This window comes from Eucalyptus grandis, chromosome 8 (genome assembly GCF_016545825.1).
Source record: "Eucalyptus grandis isolate ANBG69807.140 chromosome 8, ASM1654582v1, whole genome shotgun sequence".
In the NCBI taxonomy this organism is placed as follows: Eukaryota; Viridiplantae; Streptophyta; class Magnoliopsida; order Myrtales; family Myrtaceae; genus Eucalyptus; species Eucalyptus grandis.
In genome coordinates this window covers 11,303,774-11,319,054 of record NC_052619.1, presented here as the reverse complement: position 1 = coordinate 11,319,054, position 15,281 = coordinate 11,303,774, and the positions used below count along the sequence as shown (strand labels likewise).

Genomic DNA, 15,281 nt, shown 5'->3' with positions numbered 1-15,281 from the left:
TTTTGGCAGTCAGAATGGTTTGTTGTTGATTGCTTTGAAGACTGCCCTATTGTCTCTGTAGCTTTTGGCTTGATATAATTTGGGCGTGCTTATTTGTTCTTAGCAACGCTGGGACGGTAATTCGAGCTCCAGGTGCTGATGATTTGGTCTGTTCGTTTGAAGACTGTCACTGTCTGTTGAAGTTGTCTCTGAGAAGCCTCGAAAATCTCTGTCGTTAGCCGTTGTGCGCGCACTTTCCATCTTACTGGAGTATTTGGTAGTATCCAATGATGTATTTGAAGCTGGCGGTCGTGGTATCGTTGCTTCTTATTTCTGCTGCAGGGGCAGCTTCCTTCCCAGGATATATTGTCGCTGCTCGAGTTTAAGAAGGGCATAAGGCGTGATCCAACTGGTTATGTACTTGATTCATGGAATGAGGAATCCATAGATTTCAATGGATGCCCTTCATCGTGGAATGGAATCTCGTCTGTAATGCCAATGTTGCAGGGAGTCGTCCTTGATAATTTGAACCTCACTGCTGATGCTGACTTGAGTGTTTTTGCCAACCTGACGATGCTTGTTAAACTTTCCATGGCAAACAACTCCATAACAGGCAAAATTCCAGATAATATAGGGAATTCAAGAGCCTTGAGTACCTGGATTTATCGCACAACCTGTTCTCATCGTCCTTTCTCCCAGGCATAGGGAAATTGGCAAGCTTGAGGAATCTCTCGTTGGCTGGGAACAACTTCTCTGGCCTGATCCTGATTCTATTTCTGGACTTCTCAATCCAATCTCTGGACTTGAGCAGCAACTCCTTCTCTGGGCCATTGCCTCCTTCATTAACTAAGCTTGCCAGGCTTGTGTATCTTAATCTGTCAGTAAATGGGTTTACTCAGGAAATTCCCAAAGGATTTGAGCTGATAGCTGGCTTGGAGGTGCTTGATTTGCATGGGAATGTGCTAAATGGTCCTTTGGCCTCTGAATTTTATTCCTATCAAATGCCACCTATGTTGATTTTGTGGAAATTCGCTGGTCACTTCTAGTTCACAGCAGCAGAAATTTTTACCTGCCATTTCCGAGTATCAAGCATTTAAATCTGAGCCGCAATCAACTCACGGGATCATTGGTAAGTGGAGGACAGATGCAAGTGTTTGAGAATTTAAAAGTGTTGGATCTGAGTTACAATCAACTGTCTGGGGAACTACCTGAGTTTAATTTTTGTCTATGATCTGGAGGTTCTCAAGCTTAGCAACAACAGATTTTCAGGTTTTGTTCTTTAGCCTGGATTATTGAAAGGAGACTCCTTGGTTTTGACTGAGTTGGATTTGAGTGGCAACAATCTCTCAGGTATACTCCTTGCAAATTTTCTTGCTTTTGCGATAGGGACTAATTCAAATCAGTGTTCCTTTCATAGTTTGCTTCTTATATTGTTCTTCTGTGACCCTCATATTTGGCTTTTCATTTCAGGGACAATTAATATGATCACATCAACCACTTTGAGTGTTCTTAATCTCTCCTCAAATGGTCTCACTGGAGAACTTCCGCTGCTAAGTGGGAGTTGTGCTGTCATGGATCTATCAAATAATCAATTTGAGGGAAACTTGACCAGAATTGTTAAGTGGGGTAACATTGAATATCTCGATCTGAGCCGTAATCGTTTGTTGGGGCCATCCCTGAGGTTACTCCTCAGTTTTTGCGCCTGAATTATCTTAATCTCTCGCAGAATTCTCTTAGCAGTGATATTCCAAAAGTCCTGACCCAGTATCCAAAACTTAGGGTTGTTGATATCAGTTCAAATCAGTTAGATGGACCTCTTTTACCTGATCTTCTGACATATCCACTTTGCAAGAACTCTACCCTTGAAACAATCTTTTGACTGGTAATATCTCGCTTTTGCCTCCATCCTCAACTGAATCTAGTCTGAAGGTGCTTGATCTTTCCATAATCGATTCAGTGGATATTTCCCGAAAAAGTTGAATCATTGGTTGGACTTCAGGTGCTCAATGTTGCATCAAATAATTTATCCGGTTCTCTTCCAACTTCAATGGTTGACATGAGTTCACTCACTTCATTAGATATATCCCAGAATCATTTTACAGGTGCCATTCCTGGCAACTTGTCCAATGGACTTCAGAGTTTCAATGCCTCATACAATGATCTTTCTGGCGTGGTCCCAGAAAATCTGAGGAAGTTCCCAAGGTCTTCCTTTTTTCCTGGGAACACTAGGCTACAACTTCCAAATAGTTCTGGATCAGGCAGCTCGCCGGCTGGAAGTTCTAAGAAGACGGTCAAAACTATTTATAAAGTGGCATTGGTTGTTGCTTGTGTACTGGTCGTCTTTATTCTTCTTCTGCTAGTCATCTTCGTCTGTTATGTCCGTAGATCGAAGAGCCGCAAAACAGAACATGTTAGCAACAAGAGGGTCGCAGGCGAGCTGCTTCAAATCCTTCTGCTGTTAGTGGAGCAGGCAGTGGTGGTGCCTTGGTTGTTTCAGCAGAAGATCTTCTGGCATCACGCAAAGGATCATCCTCTGCTGAGGTAATTAGTCCTGAGAAAGTAGCAGTGACGACCGGCTTCTCACCATCTAAAAACAGCCAGTTGTCCTGGTCACCTGAATCTGGCGATTCATTCACTACTGAACACCTTGCGAGGCTGGATGTGAAGTCACCTGATCGATTGGTCGGTGAATTACATTTTCTTGATGATACAATCACTCTTACACCTGAGGAGCTTTCAAGAGCTCCTGCGGGTTCTAGGAAGAAGCAGTCACGGGACATCTTACCGGGCAACGTTGGATAATGGTGTTTTCCTGACTGTAAAGTGGCTGAGAGAAGGAGTAGCTAAACAGCGGAAGGAGTTTGCCAAGGAGGCAAAAAATTTGCAAATATCCGTCATCAAATGTTGTGTGCCTAAGAGGGTACTACTGGGGCCCAACACAACATGAGAAACTCATTCTGTCAGATTTCATATCACCTGGCAGCCTTGCAAGCTTTCTTTATGGTATCGTCTCTCTCTCTCTCTCTCTCACACACACACATACACAGAGCACACCCATGAACAAACAAAATAGAATCTTTGCCCTCTTTCATGTTGGCAGAAATGTCACTGTGATCTATTACTTTCTTGGCTATGAGTTTATTTTTACTTTAGCCACTTTGATAAACCACTTATGTCGGGGTATTATAATGTTTAGCAAACAACGTGAATATTGGTGACAACTGAGAAATATTGTTTGCCATAGTACTTTCTAGATAGACTGTACAGAATGCCCGCATTCCTGCGATATGAAGCATTTGTGGGTGAAACTGGAGTATGATGACTGGAGTAACTGCAAAGTTACCATTGCATCCAGTCTCGGGCCTGAGCAGAAGAATGACTATACCATTGAAGCATTCACCATAATTCATTATGCAGCAACGTTGGATATGAGTATTTGTGGACTCCAATCTATGTTTAGCAATAATATCTTATACTTTTTAATGTTTTGACTGTTCGTGTCCTATCTGATCTGTCTGGGTAGTTACCTTGATTGATTGACACTTTGGTGTCTCTTTCATATGATCACGGAACATTAAAATGGATTTTGAACAAATCAAGTACCAAAATTGAGACAAGTATTCTGTTATGTTGAATCACGATAAACATTTAAATCTATTCTCAAGGAGATCAGTAACGTGAAGGACATTAACAATCAATTGTTACAGCTCTATGCCCAAGAGAAGTATACTTGGCGACACTTAAAGAATGTTTAACGGGATATGAAACTAGGTGGGCTCATGTCTGCTTCATAAGCAATTGCCCAGTTGGTGAATGTCTGTTTGCTGTGAAGATTTACACGTGGACTTTTTCCTTTATCTGGCAATCAGTTGATTCTTATATGATTCTTTTCTTCCGATGTGACTTTACTCTAGAAATCCTAGTGGCTCACCGGGCATTTTTCCTTTTTATTTTTGAAAAGCCCTAGGCTTAGTCCACGGTATAAGACTAGTTATGCCATAGATTATCGACCAACTCATTTCCGACTATCCCGAAAACTAATGTGCTTTCTTATATTTATTTTGGTACTCGAGGTTGACGAAACACTTTGTCATATCACATATGGTACGTGGCTACTCCTGTTGCTTGGACATGATGCTGTTGTGTCAACCGTTCCAGTCCTTTTCCAATGATATAGTTTAAAATTAGTGTTTGTAGTACTCATTCTGAATGCAACCATCTCTCTTCTCATTACTTTGAGATATGTTGATGCATCCGCTGTTAAGTGACTCCACAATTTATGTGATCCTTTTTGTCAGATCGGCCAGGAAGAAAGGGTCCACCTCTTTCTTGGGCTCAGAGGCTCAAAATAGCAGTTGATATTGCACGTGGCCTGAACTATCTCCATTTTGATCGCGCCGTTCCACATGGAAATCTCAAAGCAACAAATGTTCTGCTAGACGGGCCCGACCTCAATGCTCGGGTTTCCGATTACTGCCTTCACCGTCTGATGACCCAGGCTGGTACCATCGAACAGATTCTAGATGCAGGTGTATTGGGATACCGTGCTCCGGAGCTGGCTGCTTCCAAAAAGCCTCTACCCTCCTTCAAGTCAGACGTCTATGCCTTCGGTGTGATCATGCTCGAATTGTTGACTGGGCGATGTGCTGGAGACGTGATTTCTGGTGAAGGGGGTGGCGTCGACTTGACTGACTGGGTGCGGTTGAGGGTTGCCGAGGGTCGTGGTACGGAATGCTTCGATTCAGCATTGCTCCCTGAAATGGGTAACCCCGCATTCGAGAAGGGAATGAAGGAGGTCCTTGGAATCGCGCTGAGATGTATACGGTCAGTCTCAGAGCGACCAGGTATCAAGACGATATATGAAGATCTTTCCTCTATATAGATTATCGGGAGTCGACTGTCTGAACAGTTTTTTTTTTTTTTTTTTTTTTTGGTAAGGCTGTCTGAACAGTTTTTTTTCTTTACTTTTCCTTTTCTGGTGGGAATTAATATCTCATTCGATTCCCATTCGGAAGTTCCATGATTTTTTGGGATCCAGTGGCTTTCTTAGGTGGTAGTAGTGGAAATGAAAATGCAGTGAAACTGAGAGGATGTCAAGTGCATTTTCCATGTAATTTGATCCCATCTCTCTTTCATCATCGTCACTGGCTTAGTATTTTCTTTCTGCATTTGAAGGGCTGTCCTATCTTTCCAAGTAAAGGGTAGCATCACCTCGATGTTTCGTGCACGTCGACATGAATTTTATAACGGATGAAACGCGTGTCCGGAAAGTAGAGGTGGTGTCCGAGCCCTTCAGATGAAACGCAGGAATTAGATTGAGCTTCTGACTGCACTTAGCATGTAGGAATCCAATCAGCACATCGGTATGCTAATACCAAATCCGATGAGAAGGGGAATGCTTATCGTTAATTAGATCGGACCAAATGATGTCGGCGGTGGTAAGAACCTGTCAACTCTTCATCATTGTCACTAGCGGAGTGTTTCATTTCTGCATTCGAAGGGTTGTCTCTGATCTTTCCAAGTGAAGGGTCGCATCCCCTTGATGTATTGCGCATGGAAATGCATGAAGTTTATTTGAGCTTTCGACTATACCTAGTACATAAAGATCCAATCCGGAGTTGGGTATGTTAATACCGACTCCAATGGGACTGTGAACAATTATTGTTAATCAGGTCGGACTAAATGATGTCGATTGCCTTCCGAACTTACCAAATTATTGTTCTAAGTAATTCACCATGGATTGGGAGGGACGATCTAGTCAAATTCACTTCATAAGATAATATTATGAATCGATTTTAATGCACGTAGCGTCATGCAATTGAACTCTCCGCGGGAGGGTGACGATTATCCTACGTGGCAGACAAGTACGACAAGGAGATAAAGCATATCCCACGTGGCCGAAAGAAGACAAGACTTCGACCATGCGTTGACCAGCGAGGCCAGACAATCATTCGCTTCGTAGTTCGTGCTGTTCTCTCGGTCTGAAACTCGACGACGCACGGCTTCGACTCGGGAAAGGCGAGATCGAAGACGGCCATGGCGAGTCGTGCGGCGAGAGCTCTCCTCTCTCTTCCCAGCGCAAACCCAACGTGTCGCCGTCCCTCTCCTTGGACCGCCGGCGCCGGCGCGCGGCCTCTGTTCTTCGCCGGACGAGGGGCCGGCGAACTTCGGAGTAAGCAAAGCCAGCTCCTCTTCTTCCTCCTCCTCCTCCTCCTCATCCTTCTGTTGTGCGAACCGCTTCGATGCACAGAACTAAAGGGATACGTTGTTTGTGGACGTTTGACGAAAAAAAGGGTGGCTTACCGCTTTTGGGTTTTAGAATATCAACAGAGATTTGCTTATGTGAGCCAGTAATGAATTCTTTGCTCTCGTTTTTATCTGTCTTGGTGCATCTTTCGATTGGGTTCTGCTTTGACATTGGATGCTAATCCCATGATTGGTGATAGAATAGTCTATGAAGAATATCAAAACTTTATGAACTGTGAAGCAAAGTGGTAGCCACCAGCCACGGTGCGGAGTGATGTTCAGTGGTAGAAATGAATAAGGACCCTTTAGTGATGGTCTGTGGTATTACTTCCCTTTGTGCTTGCAAGAAGCCTGACTTGGTGAAAAGACTGGGTACCTGCTTGTTTGCTTCTTCTGTGGGAGAGTTGGATCTTGATATTGCTAATTCTCAGTTGAGTTTAGACAGTGGTTGTTTTGTTTCGGGCATCATAACACTGGAGATGTTGATCTAGTTCATGCGTCAGTTCTTGTGCGTGAGCATTAAGTGATGCTTCGTCATTCTTTTTTCCTAGTACTCTCATTTGATGACTGTAATTTTAGGGTGGACTAGATTCAGGGTCAAAGGACAGAATTCAACTTTTTGCTCTCTTAGGCACTAATGACTATGTTTGGTGTTTAACCTTTTCAATTCCATGTTGGATAATTAACCATGTATGTTATATAATTTTCATCCTTTTCCAGTCATCTATCCAAGACATTATTCATATGTTGTGCCATAGCATCTTTTTGGTTTTTGAGTTTGCTCTACCAACCCATGAATTTCTTGGAATTTTGTTTTTGTGTTGAGTCAAGAACCTTAATCCATCATCATCATGGTTTGCTCAATTTTTAGCTTCAGTGATATCTCAAATATTGCCCTTTTAATTTACCATGTCAAGCTAATTCATAGATGGGGTTTTCCATGGTTAATTGCATACGACTGGTACGCTTACAGCTTTTATCTCTTGTTTGTATCTGCTGAATTTACTTTTGCATGTTCAGAATGTTGGCTTCATAGGCTTGGGAAATATGGGATCCAGAATGGCGAAGAATCTTGTTAAAGCTGGATACAACGTTGCCGTGCATGATATGTAATGTTTTGTATTCTGTGAACCTAATAATCTTTAAATGCATTTCCTTGAAATGATAATACTCCAAAATGATCTCATTATGTTGCTGTTTGAGCTTCCAGTGCTTTGACATTAAATGATTGACTAAACCAACGGGAGATGAATGTGTTATGAGCAGATTAGGAGTAAAATCTTGGTTTATTCACATCCTTTAGGAGATGTTCAGAAAGTTCTTACTAGACAGAAGCCCATTTTTACTAGTAGTGTCCAGACTATCCTTTGACTTTCCCAGTAGCATCACCTTTTTCAATTTTGTATTCACACATAATGAAATTTCAATTTTGTATTCACACATAATGAAATTTCAATTTTGTATTCACACATAATAAAACATTCTTGCAATCCAATTATTGTGGAGCATTTAGTTTCTTGCAGCTGTTCCATGCCAATTTGTGTAATTAAATAAAAATTATTCCTTTTAGAAATGGTGATGCCATGAAGATCTTTGCTGCTTTGGAGTCCCCACCAAGAAAACACCTTTTGAAGTTGCAGAAGAAAGTGATGTAATAGTGACAATGTTGCCGTCATCTTCCCATGTCAGTTCTAAATTTTCTCTTTTATTTTTGTCCTTTCCTTGCAGTAGTTTTCTGCCATCATGGTTATATTACGAATGAAGTTAATCTTTATGATTGTCCTATAGATTGTAAAAAGAAATTATTGTCGTGATTGTAGTTCTGATATGAACTAACCAAAGAGAGGGTAAATGATTCAACAGTGAAAATTGAAGCTTGTTAATATTCAGAGGCCCATTCTTTCCGTGGGCTATATGTGATCTTATATATGGTGGGAGATCATTGGCATTAACTGATACCATAGGGTATTTATGAAGAGGTCCTGTTTTCCTTTTTGAGGAGCACTTTAAGTCCTTTGGACTCATGTTAGGCATTGACATTTTTATTTCACACATCAAATGTAAACAATGCAGAAATGTTCTTTTAAAACAATTTGCTAACCCTGTAAGTTGTTTGTCACTGTGTTTTTGGAGCCTCTCTCATAAAATTTGCTAGGTGAAAGGCATATAAGGATGAAATTGGATAATCTATCTGTATGATTAATGTAGGTATTTGATGTATACACTGGACCGAATGGATTGCTTCATGGTGGAAATCTCCTAAGACCGTGGTTATTGATAGATTCTTCTACTATTGATCCCCAAACATCGAAAAGATTTCAGCACTTGTGTCTAACTGTACTTTAAATGGGAAGAGGTAACAGAAAGTAAACTCCGCAGACTTATCCTTCAAATGAAATCAGTGCTTGTAAGTGTCATGCTTAATAACCCATCTTTCCGTCCTAAGTATTCCCTGAAATGCGTGCAGTCCATATGTCCTGAAAGCTGTTTGATTGTTGTCGTCATGGTAATGTTCTAAAAATATGATTTACCTGGATATATGATTATTGCTATGCAGGCATGATTACTTACGCCGCATTGCTATCTTGCTTTCTTCATGCCCATGTGCAAGAACATGCACTCTTCCAGTGTTATGTAGGGGAATGTATGTGGGAGTTACTGGTGCTCTTACTAGGACTTATTACTTTGGACGGAATGCCACTGTGAGAAATTTAAGGTTTCCTCTTTTCTATTTGTTAAAATGAGACTTGAGCTTGTAATGTTCCATCAGGATTATCAACCCCTCCTAGATTCCCACAGTGCTGGAAGCCTTGTGCACTTGGACACCCTTTTTAATTGCTGTATTAAGTAGATAAGGAATCTCAGACTTGGAATACTTAGATTGTTTGATGCAGGGCGAGGGCGAGTACATACCTCATATTGAAAAACAGAAGATGTATATAAGTCATACATATTCTTTTATTGCCTTTTACATCATCTTTGGTCCCAGAAGAATTTTCTAGTTTTGTTTTTTTTCCTTGTGTTATATGGATATGCTGTACAAGCTTATATGTTTTGTAAATAAATAGATGGAGGTGGAGTTCCTATGATGCTGGATGCACCGGTTTCTGGAGGTGTTCTTGCTGCTGAAGCTGGCTCACTAACGTTCATGGTATGCTCGATTTGTGCAGTCGATAGATTCTGATATGATTATAATAGCTTCAGAGTATGGACTTGCTTTTAAAAGTACTCTTTGAATCTCTCAGTTGGTATTTATTCTGATTCATGCATGTAACCCTGTTTCGATAAACATTAATTGATGGAAATATTTATCCATAGCTGCTCATGCTTTGATTTCAGTAAAGAACCTTCATGACCATAATAATTGTTTGAGCACCTACGTTTTTTTTTGGTAAAGTTTGAGCACCTACTTTATTCTCACTAATGTCAGATTATCTTTTGTGGCGTCTTATTGACAAAATTTCACTCCAAGAAGCTGAGAATTTCCTCAAAGGAATCAGATAATCATATCTCCTTGTAATCATATTTTTCTCTGAAACAAATGGATTAGTTGATACAGAAGCTCTTAAGCAATTGTGCCTCCTTTATAAAGTTTAAAATAGTGTCCTGGCCATGGTTTCTTTATAGATTGAATAATTGGTGAAAAACGTCACTACTGATAGAGTAAAGTTTGGCTAGCTGAGAGTTTGGTTAATATTCAAAAAGCAAAGTTTGGCTTCTGGCGCCATCTTAGATATTACATTTTAGTGCACTAAATGAAACTATATGCAGCAATACAGCTAATTCTCTGCAAAGGAATCAGATAATCATATCTCCTTGTAATCATATTTTTCTCTGAAATAAATGGATTAGTTGATACAGAAGCCCTTAAGCAATTGTGCCTCCTTTATAAAGTTTAAAACAGTGTCCTGGCCATGGTTTCTTTATAGCTTGAATAATTGGTGAAAACGTCACTACTGATAGAGTAAAGTTTGGCTAGCTGAGAGTTTGGTTAATATTCGAAAAGCAAAGTTTGGCTTCTGACGCCATCTTAGATATTACATTTTAGTGCACTAAATTAAACTATATGCAGCAATACAGCTGATAGAAATAGCAGGGATTGGAAAGATAGTTAATGAATTTTACGTGGATCTATGGAAAAGCGATTGCCTCGACATCCTAACTGATGCGCTTTTCTTGAATGTTCTACTTGTTATATTTCATGGCATTTGGCAGGTTGGTGGATCAGAAGAAACATCTTACAGCAAAGCCTTTGCTCCTCGCCATGGGCAAAAGCACAATTTATTGTGGTGGAGCAGGAAATGGTTCGGTGAGTTCCATCATCATGGTGCGATGACTCATAATCTGTGTGCATTTACTAGAAAGTGTTAATTCATGTACTGGTCAAGGATGATATGAGCCTCAATTAGTATTTATGATTGCATAAGGAGAGAAACATTTCGAAAAAGTTTAAAACCTTGTTGCTTTTGTTATGCCACTGCTAAAGCTGGAATTGGTTGTTTGATTTGCCTGATAAGAGGAGGTTGCCACTTATGAGCTGAATACTGATGCTCATGCACCTAAAGCTTGTTGTCATCAACAAATAGATTGAGATGGTGGCTCCCTTTCCTATCAAATACATATTACTAGTAATACTCTGAAGGCAGAATTTCGCTTGGTTGCTGCTTTAGTCCTGCTTTTACTTATATGGTTAGTGGAGTGTCCTACTTAGTGTGCATTTACCAAGTTCTATCCTGCATTAAAGTAGAACATCCATCTTGTCTTCTGGAATAATTCAGACATAGCTGAAACTGAAAGGTTGATAAGTGCTTATTGTATGAAAGACAACTGAAACCTAATTGAACAAGACACAAGCGAAGCATCTTCTTGGGCTCTTAATGACATGCACTACATTTTTCTAATATTCAATGCCAGAAAATTTTGACGGATATTGTCCCATTGACTAAACTGATATTATTTTCTGGAATTTCTTAATGTTTTAGCACACATCCTCGATACAACGACATACATTGAAGAGACAATAGAAGTACATAATTTTGAATGTGTAGTGATTGTTAACAACAATTACTCTCATCAGCCTGTGCCTGCTTGTAACACTTTCAATGTCCTTTAATCTTAGGCAGCAAAAATCTGCAACAACTTAGCCATGGCTGTGAGCATGCTTGGTGTATCTGAGGCACTTGCTCTTGGTCAGTCTTTGGGAATTGCTGCAAGTGTTTTGACAAGAGTATTCAACTCTTCAAGTGCTCGATGTTGGAGTAGGTACTAATTGGTCACTTTTCTGTGGCACAAGTAGGGTTATTATGACTTCTCTTTCTCTAGCACTTTCGCATCATAAAAGGCTTGTAGTCATTTATGCATCGTATTTAGGTTCAGACTGGGCAGCAGCTGCTGCCTCTGCTTGGCTGTCTGCTGGTCAATTTGTCCACTCAAGTGAAAAGAGGAGACGGAAATGTTGTCTCGTGTGACTGAGAAGCAGATGATGGATATTTCGATGAGTGTAGGGTGTGTATAGGTGGGCGGAAGGAAAAGGGAAGGAGGAGGAGGAGGAGGAGGAGGAAAGAAGAGGGGGGTCGATAGGGAAGAGAAAAATCAAGTGAAAAAGTGAAAGACTGACCCTGTCTCACAGGGCGACAGGTCATCTCTATTGAGAAGTACGTATATCAGATTTCCAAGATCCACTCCTGAATGGAAAACATTAACGTTAAAATTGGGCGATCCAACAAGCTTGCTCAACATCCACCAGCAATAATATGGGGTCCCTTACAGTTTGGAGTGTTCTGCCATTATGAGATTGAACCTGTCTTAATTTTGGTAGAAATATATTACGTGGAAGTCCGTGGTTTATTAGAACTAAGAAAGTAAAATGGCTCATTCGAGTGTGCTTCCATGCAGCCATCTAAATTTAATTATAGGTATCATAGTCTGAAAGTTATTATTTTATGAAATGCCTGTATGCTGTTCCATTCGGTGTCATAAACTCTTTATCATGTATTCTATGAATTTTCTTTGACCGTCCTTCTGGTGACTGCATTTCTATGCACGACAGTGATGCTTATAATCCAGTTCCTGGAGTGATGGAAGGTGTTCCGTCTTCAAGAAACTATGAAGGTGGATTTGCAACTAAGCTGATGGTAATAACTCGAACTTGCTTTTTTGGAAAAGCAACTGAGTTTATTTTATTTTTCCTTCTGAATTCTTGGCCAAAAATTATTGCTCTTTGCCTCCCTTTTGCCTTATTGACAATTTTCATTTGGCAATTCTTCCACGATCTCTTCATTAGTTGGGGGAATGTGGAGAGATCAGATTGTGAGGAAAATATCAAGAGACAATTGGTTTTCAACATACTAATGCCTCTGGTTATAACATTTGTCTTGTTCATTAGATAGATGGTTGATCCATTTAGTCAGCTTGGAATAGGTGAAAGAGAGGATGTTCGGAGCCTAGCATAAAAATACAAGTTCAGCAAGTATTGCGGATATACTGTACAAAAACATTTTATTATGACTTAATCATTTGGCTAAAATTATCTCACTTCAGATTTTTTGTTGGGTTAATATTATGAAAATTTTTGAACTGGTACATCTGTGACAAATTTGCCTTAAACTAAATTTTTGATTGCCAAAAACCCAAAACTGATATATCTCTGACAAATTTTTCTTCTATTAGTTTTCGTTAAATTTTACCGTCAAATTTCTGAGTTGGATGACATATGATAGTTGATGGGTGTATCGGTTTTGTTATATCCTTCGTTTGTCACAGGTGTACCAATTTGTGATTTTTTGTGGTACTATTCAATTTAATGAAAACTAACAATGGGTTGGTTTAGGGTTTTTGTGTATTGGTTTGGGGTTTTGGTAGTAAAAAAAAAAAAAAAAAAATTGGAATATTTTTATCACAAATGTACTAGTTTAGGGTTTCTTGTTTCATTAACCCTTTTTTGTGTGGGTTGTGGTTGATATTCTCTCGATATTCAATGTAATTACCAATTAGTAGGAGCTATCCAACTTACAATGACATCAAACAAAATGATGATCAAGAAGAAAGGATTTGAAAATCTGGATCTTCACAATGCATTGAATTCTCTCACCTTCCTTTCCCCTGTTGTCTGGCCCTCTCTTTCTCACTCAAGCCTATAAGCTGAGAATGTGTGACCTGACTGTATATGCAGGCACATATTTCCGTTGTTGTTCTTAATTTACTCAAAGTTACTTGAATAGGCTGGCTTTCATTGTCTGAAACACAGAACATGGTGGACTAGCTAACAGAACCTTAAGTCATCCGGAATAGGAGTTTATGCAAGAAAAACGTTGATGGAAAATTTTCTTCGCACATGATGAATGATAGTGATGTGTGCACTTTGATATTCCTACGATGATAATGCATGCATATCATACTCAGAAGGGTGCTTGTTCAAAGGAAACTTTCTTCTGACAGCATCTGCTATAGAACTCCATAAAAACTTCCAATGCGTGACAAAATCCCCTATCTACTTCCTCCTGGAAGCAATCTGTCGTTCTCTGCATTCTCCGTATTTTAGATTCCTTTGTTAGAGGTCTAATGTGAAATCTATTATTCTCTAATATGCTTCCTTAAAGCCAGCATGTTTAGGTCTTTTGTTTCATCTATAACAGGCAATATAAAAAAAAAAGCAATATTTATTGATTTCCCTCCATAGTTTGTTTCCTTCTCTCTCCATTAAAAATATAGCATAAGCCTTCTGCCGGAACGGTGAAGGGACTAATAAGGTCCCTATCTTTGTACGGCTTATTATATCATTAAATTCTACCTGGCTTCTACTAAGTATATGCAGCCGATTGCTCTGCAGTTGTTCTGCTATTACATTTATTCATGTAGTTGCATGAGCAGTTGGGCCTAGTGGCATGACCCAGCTTCTGTAGACTGGAAAGTAGGACACACTCTACACCAGCCAAATGTAAAGAGAAGAAACACTAGAACAATTAGAAGAATCTTCTATGATGAGGGAGTTCTCTTTATGATCTGTTTCTGTGTATGTGCAGTTTTTTGGAAAAAAATATAAATCATCGAGTTCCTATCTGAGATGCAGGCTAAAGATTTAAATCTTGCGAAATCATCAGCTGAAGAGGTTGGTGTTAAGTGCCCATTGACATTCCAAGCCCAGGACATGTAAGTACTTTGCCCATTTGTGCTGGTTCTCAGAATTTCATTGTTCTTTACTTCATTTCACCATTTTCCTTCTTTAAAGATTAGTACTTTTTTGGGCATGTTAGACTCGCTCCATTTATTTTATCTTGTTAAAATTCAACTACAGTGTTAAAAATAAGTGGCTAACATATGGATTAACAAGTTGATGAGTCGTTGAGATGAAAAATTTCACCATTGCCAGAAAATAATAAGAAGGAAAGCATTCTCATGTTGTGCCTCAAGGAAAACTTTGATTCTTGGGATTGTTTTTCAAAACAACTGCAAAATTGTATGATTTTCTATATGTCTGATTACTGTTGTTCATGATGATTCTTTTCGGCTAAAATACTGTTTTCAATACAACTTGTTTCTCTAGATACTCGGGGCTATGCAAAGATGGACATGAAAGCAAGGACTTCTCTTGTGTTTTCCGCCACTATTATTCTGGCATCGATGAGCACAAGGGTAAATAGTGAAGACTGTTAATTGCTACGTCATTGCTCAAAATGCTGAGAGTCTGAGACTTTTTATGATGCCTTTAGGCGTCTACAGGGTTTTTCAGACTTTTAGCTTTCAGGTTAATGCTTCAAACATGTATGCCCAAGAAGGGTTTCCTTTTTTCCCCTCATTCTTCTGTTTATTCCAGTATAAAACAGCAAAGTGGTTGATGTATTATTATCTCCTTAAGCAGTTTCGCATTATAGCCCAATGGTTTTGACCTTTGTTTGTTCAAAAACACCTGGCAGTTCAGTACTTGTGGAGCCCTCTTTGCGACCGATAGGTGCCAGACCTTTAAAGCCGAAAATTTGTTTCTGTGCATCAAACTTGTGGCTTCGTTCTGAGTCACTCTCTTCGCATTTTATCAGACCTGAAATTTCTCTCTAGTTCAA

General features: G+C 39.6%; 2 pseudogenes; both read left to right on the top strand.

The window, feature by feature from the left end:
- Nucleotides 1–321: 321 nt before the first annotated feature.
- Nucleotides 322–5,178, top strand: LOC120286967 (annotated as a pseudogene).
- A 613-nt stretch (nucleotides 5,179–5,791) lies between these two features.
- Nucleotides 5,792–15,111, top strand: LOC120286966 (annotated as a pseudogene).
- The last annotated feature ends 170 nt before the right edge of the window (nucleotides 15,112–15,281 follow it).